This window comes from Phoxinus phoxinus (genome assembly GCF_949152265.1).
Source record: "Phoxinus phoxinus genome assembly, chromosome: 5".
NCBI lineage: Eukaryota > Metazoa > Chordata > Actinopteri > Cypriniformes > Leuciscidae > Phoxinus > Phoxinus phoxinus.
In genome coordinates this window covers 38537315-38546842 of record NC_136880.1, presented here as the reverse complement: position 1 = coordinate 38546842, position 9528 = coordinate 38537315, and the positions used below count along the sequence as shown (strand labels likewise).

General features: G+C 34.8%; 1 protein-coding gene across 1 annotated transcript in view; it reads right to left on the bottom strand.

Annotated features, from left to right (window-relative positions):
* Positions 1-9528, bottom strand: part of LOC306998107 (uncharacterized protein) — a 514861-nt gene that overhangs the window by 311978 nt on the left and 193355 nt on the right. The window lies entirely within an intron of this gene.

Below are 9528 nucleotides of genomic sequence, written 5' to 3'. Positions count from 1 at the left end.
TTTGAAATTCTTAAGCATCTCTTTGTGTATTTGTACACTAGCTAACAGCATGACTTTCATGAAGATGCCACAGTGGAAATAACCCTCTTTCATTTAGACAACAAATCATTAAACAATTATCACATATGCAGACCTATGTACATATAGGTCTTTATTTTAAAAGGCTACCCTTGAAAAAAAAGTAGTGTTTAAACGGAGTACTATTTATTACGGAAAAATATAAAAGAATATGCTTAATAGTGAACTGGATGTAATGTTTGCAGAAACGTAATTGCAGTTACGCTAAAAATATATAGTTAAAATATATGGGATGTAATTTTTTTTTTTTTTTTACCCACTTAAGTAGGCTATCATTATATGTAATTTCATAAATATAGTTTTTTTAAAATATGGTTAAAGTCTACTGAAAATCTTTTAAAGGGCACCTATTATGGAATTTTGAAATGTACCTTTCATGTAGTGTGTAACATAGATCTAAGTGAACAAAAATATCCTGCAAAGTTTGAAATATGAAAGTGCACCGTATATAAAGTTATTGTCTTTCAAAAGTAAGAGTCGACTCTGAGTCATTTTTATGAATCGTTAGAAGACCGAAGCTTTTTCTCTGACTAGATGACGTCAACTTGTCAAGTTATTTGAATACGATACGCCCACTTATTGCTCTCCAAGGCCAGCAGGGAAACATCATGGCGACGAGACGCTGTGTTCTGAAGTTCTCAAAAGCAAACTTTTTTCATCTGCCCAAGGAGGAGCATTTGAAGACTAAGTGGCTACAATTCACTATACCACAGAAGTATAGCCCGAGCCTTGTGCTTTGCTCGCGTCATTTTGAAGACGATTGCTTTTTAAATGCAATCAAACTTGGATTCGCGAGCTGGCTGATATTGAAGGAAGGTTCAGTTCCAAGTGTTTGCATCAGCTTCCTTCTCCGCATCACAACCTGTAAAAGTGTTATTAATAATTTTTGCTTTTATGTTTTATGTAGCATGCTTAATAATTATTTTGTTTGTTGTGTAAGCACCGTTTAGCTTCTAGGTCTTCAATGACAATTGTATTGAGATATGTGAAGTGTTTGTCGTTGTTTTCGGAGTTGTCTAAAGAATAGAGTAATACCTCGTAGTAACGTAACTGCATTTTTTTTTTTTTTTGTAAAAACGTTATGTTTATGCATCGGGCTAATGCAAACAAAGACTGATTGTGCTTTTACAATATGAACTCTGGGCTATGCTCGCTAACATAACATTAAATTCTTTATCTTATTTTTCGTTTTTTACTACAAACTATAAAGCAGTGGACTATAATCATTATTATAATAAAATTTAATTGATAAAAGCATCATTGCACTCCGTGTTAAAAATAAGTATTATCTCTGTAAACACTGCTGGGTCATCTGACCAATCAACGCAGATTAGCGTCGCGCAAAGGAGGGGTTTGAAAAACGAGTCGTTGAACGATTCATTTGGGAGTCGGTGAGCAAATCAGGTAAAAATAAATGCATATTATACGAAAACAAAAGTGTTTTTTGTCATTGCATGCATGTAAAACTGTTGTTGGGGACTCCCACAACAACATTAGGAACATTTTAAATGTCATAATAGGTGCCCTTTAAGGTAAAATATTAATACAGTTTTTTTGTGTTTGTGATATTTAAATATATGTTTGTTGTTTCAGTTTTAAATATATTTCTGCAGTGAAGTTACAATTTAGTACATATTTTCTCTAAATGTAATATCGGATAAGAAACACACATACAATTATAATCAAGTCCTTTACATGTGTTTTAAAATGTTATAACACAAAAACAAGTCGTCTTAAAAGTATGACAATAGAGTATTAAATCACAATGATTAAAAATACTGTATAGTAAAAGTTTTAATTTCACATTATTACAAAGTGCACTTTTTAAGTGCACCTAAGTGTGTTGAGAAACAGTCATAAAAACAACTCTTGTACATTAAAGTGGCCTTTTAATTAATTAATATGAAATTATCTGAGCAGAGTAAAAAAAAAGAAGAAAAAAAGGGAATATATATAGCCTATATATACTTACAATTAAGAACACTTCACAAGGGTAGTTCATACGTGTTGTGCCACATCTAACATTGTTTCCTGTGTACACAATGCATGTGGCCTCACATAAAGCTATCATATGAATTAAAAAATACCCACAAAGTATGAGTCACATTAACTACTTTGATGGTGCTTTTCTGTCATTTTTGGAGCTCAACAGGGTCACCTGTGCACACTGGACACACTGTCTTCCACAGGAAAAAGAAGGTCATATAGGTTTGGAGTGGAGTGACATCTATTTATTTGAAGTAATTCAAATGCTGAAGCTCATTTTTTTCTATATTGTATATTTAGCAAGGATGCATTAAATTGAGAAATGTACAGTACAATTTACTGTACAGACATTTATAATGTTACAAAATATTTATATTTAAAATAAATGCTGTTCTTTTGAAACTTATATTTATCATATTATACTTATATATATATATATACATACACAAATATAAATAGTAAATAGTAAAATATTTATCAATTTTCCAGTTTTTCTTGTTTTATTTTTCTTTATCAAATAAATCTTGGTGAGCATATAATACTTCTTTCAAAAACATTTAAAAAATCTTACCAAACGTTGGAATTTTTCATTTCATTTATTTATTTAAGGACAGTGCACATTAATCCACATTTCTGTAAATGTGCCAGTGTTAGCCAGCAGGCTAATTTTCAACTGTAGTCCATTGGCAAGATGCACGGTGGTAGTGAGGGATATTTTACTGTAAGTTACTGTAATCTAACAACAACAAAAATATCTCTTTTGCGCTTGAAATGGCTTCATCCTCTTAATACCATTCAGCCAAATGCACTTCTATAATCAATAAATCACATGGCAAACAAAAACTTTAAGCTGCTTATAGAGGTAGAACAAAACAGAGTCTGTCAGCTCAGTGCCCTGTTGAAAACACACACACACACAAAACAGCTAAAACCAGCCTAAAAGATGCTAGCTGGTCTCCCAGCCTGGCCAAGACTCCTACGGCGTCGTGGCCGTTTTATGGTTCTGCGTCGGGTTGTGTTGCATCGCGGTGCATTTCACCGCGAGAACGCTAGGGGGGCGGAATCACAGCCCTATTGTCTGCGTCGCCTCGACGCGTAGTTACAATTTTTTGGAGGTGCACGTCGAGCTACGGCGGAGGGGGCGGAGAGGGGTTCGCGTCGACGCAGAAGGGTCTGCGGGGGTACGCCGTCGATTCGACGCAGAAGCATAAAAAGGCCTTAAGACCAAAGAAGTGGCAAACCCCCTCCAGAACCAGCTTGTTAAACCAGCTATGACCAGACTAGAAGGACAACCCGCCAGCTTAAGCTTTTTCAGCTATAGGCATGCCTGTCTAAAAGTATCTCCATTCATTTCATTTCTTGGGTGACAGCAGTGAAGAGCCCACACACACACACATGCTGGCCGTGCGCTAACAGATTTGTCCTCCATTAAGACATACAGAGTGTCTCTCTGTGCTTGATAGGGATTCTCTCAGGGAACACAGAGATAGCTTGTGCCTGCATATGTGAGCGCACCAGTGTCAGAGGATCTTTGGCTAGCTGCCGAACATACTGAGTGAGGAAGTCCCACATGCCAGCGGGAGGCTGGGGTCAGCAGTGCGGTTTAGCGGAGTAAAACACTAAGCCTCTGCTGGAAAGAAAGTATGATTTTGGTTAAGGGATTATTCAGAATGGCTCCATACTAGGCTACAATCTTAGAAGTGTTTGCTAAGGCAAACCACTATGAATTTCAAGCACTATAATTATATCAAGAAATGTATATATTTTTTTCCCCAGCAAGGCTGCCTTAGAATCAAAAGTGACAGTAAAGACATTTATAACTTTATTTCCATTTTAAATAAATGCTGTTCTTTTGATTGTTCTATTCATCAAAGAGAGTATTGTGATGAACGCTGGGATTTGTTTCAGTATCACAGTTTCTACAAAAATATTAAGCAGCACAACTGTTTTCAACACTGATACGAAATGTTTCTTGAGCAGAGACTGAAAATTCAGCTTTGAATCACAATATCTAAAAATATATTCAAATCAAAAACTGTTATTTTAAATTGAAATAATATTACTGTATTTTTGATCAAATAAATGCAGGCTTGAGCATAAAAACTTCTTTTTAGTAGGGAGAATTCAATATTTAATGCACAATATTCAATATGCAAGTGGCATATTATATCATTAACAATAATTAAAGTCAGAGAGCAATTTACAGGCTCATTGCATTATTTGCAATCCCACGGAGAGCATTTGATGACGCTTAAGTCATTTTTAATGTGATATTTGTGATGGTTGAGGAGCACCACGGTTTATGACAATGATAGACCGCTAGATATAAATCAATCATCCGTGTCGAGAGCGTCTCTTCAAGTGGTCGTAACTGTTAATGCCCGAGACACAGTCTCATATATTCCTCTATGATTTAGTGACGGAGCATTACAGAGGCGTATTACTCCACAGCAAATCAATAAGGCAACCGGCGGCAGAGATGTGAAAGTACAGTCCAATGGAGTAGATTACAAATGAAACTATCTGAAGATAAAGTGCCAAGCCAATTCCATTACATGATATTTATTTATAGGTATGATGGCATAAAATACAGCTGGCTTCTTGTGTAAGTGTTTTAGCACATGTACCTCATAAACGGCTAGATCGATGGTAGTAACCTACTATATGAAATAATGCCCAGGATGTTTGAGCCAGGATTGTATGCTAGGCTGGTGGTACTTGTTGGTCCTAGTTGATGCTCTGGCTGGTTTTACAGTGTTTTGGGGACTTTTCAGCTGGTTTAACTAGTTAAAGCTGAAAAGTCCCCCAAACACTGTAAAACCAGCCATGACCAACATGTTCATATAATAATTTTTAATAAGTAAAAATTATCATTACAAAAAAAGATTGCATAGATACAATTGTATGCAATCTTTTTTGTAAAGATAATTTTTACTCTGCAACATTATCTTTCTGCCCTGTTGTCATTGTGATGTAACATATCTACTTTAAAGTTAAAGGTGAGTAATTCTTCACTCATTTATTTGATTAATGAAAGTCTATTTTAAAATACAGTGTTTATAGTGCATTTTCAACGTTTAGTGTGGCAAAACAGACTAGTTTGGCTAAATCATTTCATTATTTTTTGAGTTACATGGAGTGTGAATATAGGTATAGAAAAGCTCAAATGTGATTAAAATGGTGACTGACAAAAGCGACTGGCTCGGTCTCAGTTGTCAAGCTACACCCATGAACAAATGTAGTTCAACTTTAATGGTAGGCCTTCAAGAGGGACGTTTCCAAGACAGCAAATGCATTTTCAAATGCATAGTGCATAATAACCAATTGCCTATGATTATTCTTTGCTGGAAATCCTTTTATATCAGACTGAGACTGAGCAATTTATGTCCAAACACTTATTCAGAATCCCATCTGTTCATAGCCCTATACATATTTCATAAGTATAATAATGTAGTATAACTGTGGTTACAATTATTAATGAGATCATACAATGCATTATCAGGTGCATTACAAATATTAATTAATGCATTAAATACTTTTATAAGGCATTATATATAAAGGCTTTAAATAAAGTGTTATTCGGCCCAAAATGCTCATGTCCTGGAGACTGGTCCTGCCGTTGCTCCGGCACCAGCTGCTTCCACCAGATCCCCGAGGTCTTCTCCTCCTCCTCTGTGTCCCTGTTTGGAATGGTAAGCCTGTCGCCAATATCCAGCACCTGCCATAAATGCAATTTATATATTTACAAAGAGATCAGAGCATGTTAACAATGCAATGCATCATTAAAATGAGACCAAAAGCATTCTAGCTGCATTGTTCCAAGTTCAGCATGCCATAGATTATCATAGAAAATAATGTTATGCAGTTTGTAAAAACAAATGTTTTGACAGATGTTATTCATGCAGTTAACTTGTATTTAATCTGAAAAAAGTCTTTAAATAGTAAAATTCAGATGCACACTATTGTCCGCTTGAACTATTTTTATATCTGTACATTTTTTAGGAGAATATATTTTTAGGTATACATCAAGACAAACACAATACACTCTAAAAAATGCTGGGTTGTTTTAACCCAATTTTGGGTCAAATATGGACAAACCCAGCCGTTGGGTTAAATTTTTATAATGCATTTTTAATCCAATGTTTGGGTTTGTCCATATTTGACCCAAAATTGGGTTAAAACAACCCAGCATTTTTTAGAGTGATACATGGAAATATAAAGAACAAGACAAAACATGCTTAAAACACATTTTTCAAAAACATTTGAAGTTTGTGAAAAATTTCAAGATATTGTGTATTTATGGACAGAATAGTGTTTTCATTGTCTGAGGATCTCTTCCAGGTCAGTGTCAGTTAAACTGTCCCTCCAGTCTATTGTCATCAATGCTTGAAGAAGACCTCAGGAAACCAGAGGGGTAATTTAACACAAAAACATTCTTTGCATATTGCAGAACAAAACTGTATAGAAATATAGGACTGTTAGAGATGTCTGTTTCCAGCTCAGTCAGTGACTGCTTCATCTCAGACGCATCCAGATGGCCAAACAGCACAGAACATAAAAGCAACTCATTAGCTTTGAGCAATAGGGCTTAATCAAACCAGGGCAAAACTCAATCAACGTAAATGATCCTCTTCCCGAAAAAGGAACACACAACTCATTTAATCGAGGTGTTTCAAAACTACCAATTAGAAACTCAAGTACTCAAACACTCCAAACACAAAAAACACATCACTTTGCAAATCAGATAATACTGTGCTCATGTAACGGAGGCCAGCTAGTAAAGAGCTGTGCAAGTAAACCTCACTCCCCTGGCCTCAAGCTTGTTAGCACGCCTGCTTCGCATGCTGGTGATGACGGAGGTTTGTGTGGGTAGGGCCAGTCAAACTGGTGCCGTGACCCGGATTTAAGTGAGGTTTAGGGTGGGGAGTGTAACGAAGGCCAGCTAAAGAGCTCCTCGGTGACGTTGGTTCGAATCCCACTTGGAGTGGCTGCGAGTACGGTTACATTCAAAGAAAAGTAAGTGAAGCCTAAAATATTGACTGATTTAAAACCCTCTGATGGCATGTGCAGAATGTCATACTAACATTATTAAAGCATACTAATATTTTTGTAGCATGCGGTATGTATGCTGTCAAGTCACATTTATTTACATAGCGCTTTTTACAATACAGATTGTTTCAAAGCAGCTTTACAGAGATAATAAGAAAAAACGGGGTAAGGATAAACGGGAAAATAATGCAACAAAGTTTGTTTCCAGAAGAAAATAGCGTCACAGTCCAGCTTAAGTAAGTTCAGTGATGTTTCATTTTGTTGTAAAAAAGTTATTAATTAGTTCATTTATATATACAGCCGCTCTAGAGAAAACCGTGCTGTGATCGTCCAGCTCAGTTCAGTTCTCATAATGGTGTCAATGCAGGCAGATCAATATTATTGTTGAATATTGAATTAAATGTTAAATTTAATGTCCCCCAACTAAGCAAGCCAAAAGCTTGTGCACAGTATGCAGTTTTTCTGAATGCATGTAGTACTGATTTGTACTGAATGCAGTGTAGTATGTACTGTAATTACTGTAGCCTACTGTATACTTCCATGTATGCGGTCATTTGCAGAATGAGGAACCAGTAATTATATATCTGTTTTTGTAATGTTTCTTGAATCTTTGTTTGATCAACCTGGACAATTTTGACATATTAACACAAAATGAATATATCTAAAGAAAAAAAAGAAAGCTAAATATACATATTTAATGCAATTCACTGAATTAGTCAGGAGATTGTGTAACAATTAAAACATTTAGTGTAGCATTCTGTGTACTGGTTTACATCACATAATGTTAATATAGGTATAAGTATATACTGCAAAATATGCAGCAGATTTCCATTCCCTGATATATACCAGAACAACTTTTTTTACTGCCAGTAAACAATCTGTTTTAAATTGCCTATAGTAGGCCTACTTAATTTTTGCTGTGCAAACCATACCAGTCCAACTAATGGTTTGAGTAAATGTGGTTTCGGCACATTGCTTTTGCAGGAGCATCTGTTTCTTTTTCTTGCCATTCTGCCTAGATTAGTATAAGTCATTGTTCTTGTCCCGGCAGTGAGCTATAGTTTCTCATGTTTTTGGTATCTGTTTAACGCAAGCCTGCTGTCTTCAGTCAGTGGTATATGTGGGATGATCATTTTTATAACACAGTTCTAGTTATAACTAATTACTTCCTTATATTGGAAAATTTATTTAAATGTATGCTTACAGCACTGCAAGTTAATTTGAGTTTTTTTCTTGTGCATGCTTTTGTCTTCAGCACACATGTTGTATGTAGAAACTCTAATAAAATCCAAATCCAAACGTCAACTGACGAAGAGTTACTGAACAAGACTCCCAACAGCGAGATACAAAAGAGGTATTTTCACTTGTACATTCAGCACTGTCTGGAAACAGCAAGATGCACAGAGGAGACATTCTCCTCTGACCTTTCCAGGCTCACAGATGTACACTCATTTTAAATTCTCCTGTTATATATGGGTATCATTAAAACAGAGATAGCTTAAACACATTTACATTAAAAGATGTGTTCCAACTAATGACAGCGTATGAGAGTCTGGCACAGGTGACAGAGTTGTATTTTTCTAAGCTCTTGTAGTAGAAACTGCAGTGATGAAGCATCATTGCTTCTTAAACATCGGGGCATATACCATTATATGATGATGTAAGTTCACTTGCAAAAAAGTTATATGGAATTACCATGTTTTTGTCATTTATCTGTGACTTTCCTTATTAGTATACATGTTTGAATGTGAAGATACACATCAGTTTACTTCAGTACACTATCATGATATATAAACTACATAGCCAACTCTCAAATTGTATATTATATATTATTTTATTGCCTTTTTAAAAATGTTTTGACAGTTGTGTTTTCAGAAAAAATTATGCATCCTGCCAGCAGAGGGCAGGATATATATTTCATTTAAGTGTGTGTGTGTGTGTGTGTGTGTGTGTGTGTGTGTGTGTGTGTGTGTGTGTGTGTGAGATATTTATACAAATAGCATATAAAAGCCTATATATATATAGTTTTATATAACAAGCCCTGTTATTTAATATTCAACAACTAAAATGATAAATACATTATCAAATTACTTAATAAGGTGGGTTAAATTTTTCTCTTATCTAGTATCTTATATCTAGTTTTCCTCATGACATTATATTGTATAATAGGCAATTATATTATAATTTATTATATTATATTAATTATATTGTGTTATAGCCTAATATAGTATATTGTAATATATAATTCGATCATATAGTCTAAAATATATATAGCCTATATCTGTAGGCTAATAAATTAAACGGTTAATAATTAATTAATTAAAATAAAAAATATTAAAAAATATAGGCCTATCAAATGTATGGCATATTGTGTATATTTAAAGTAGCCTAATAAATCATTATAGTGGCTCATGT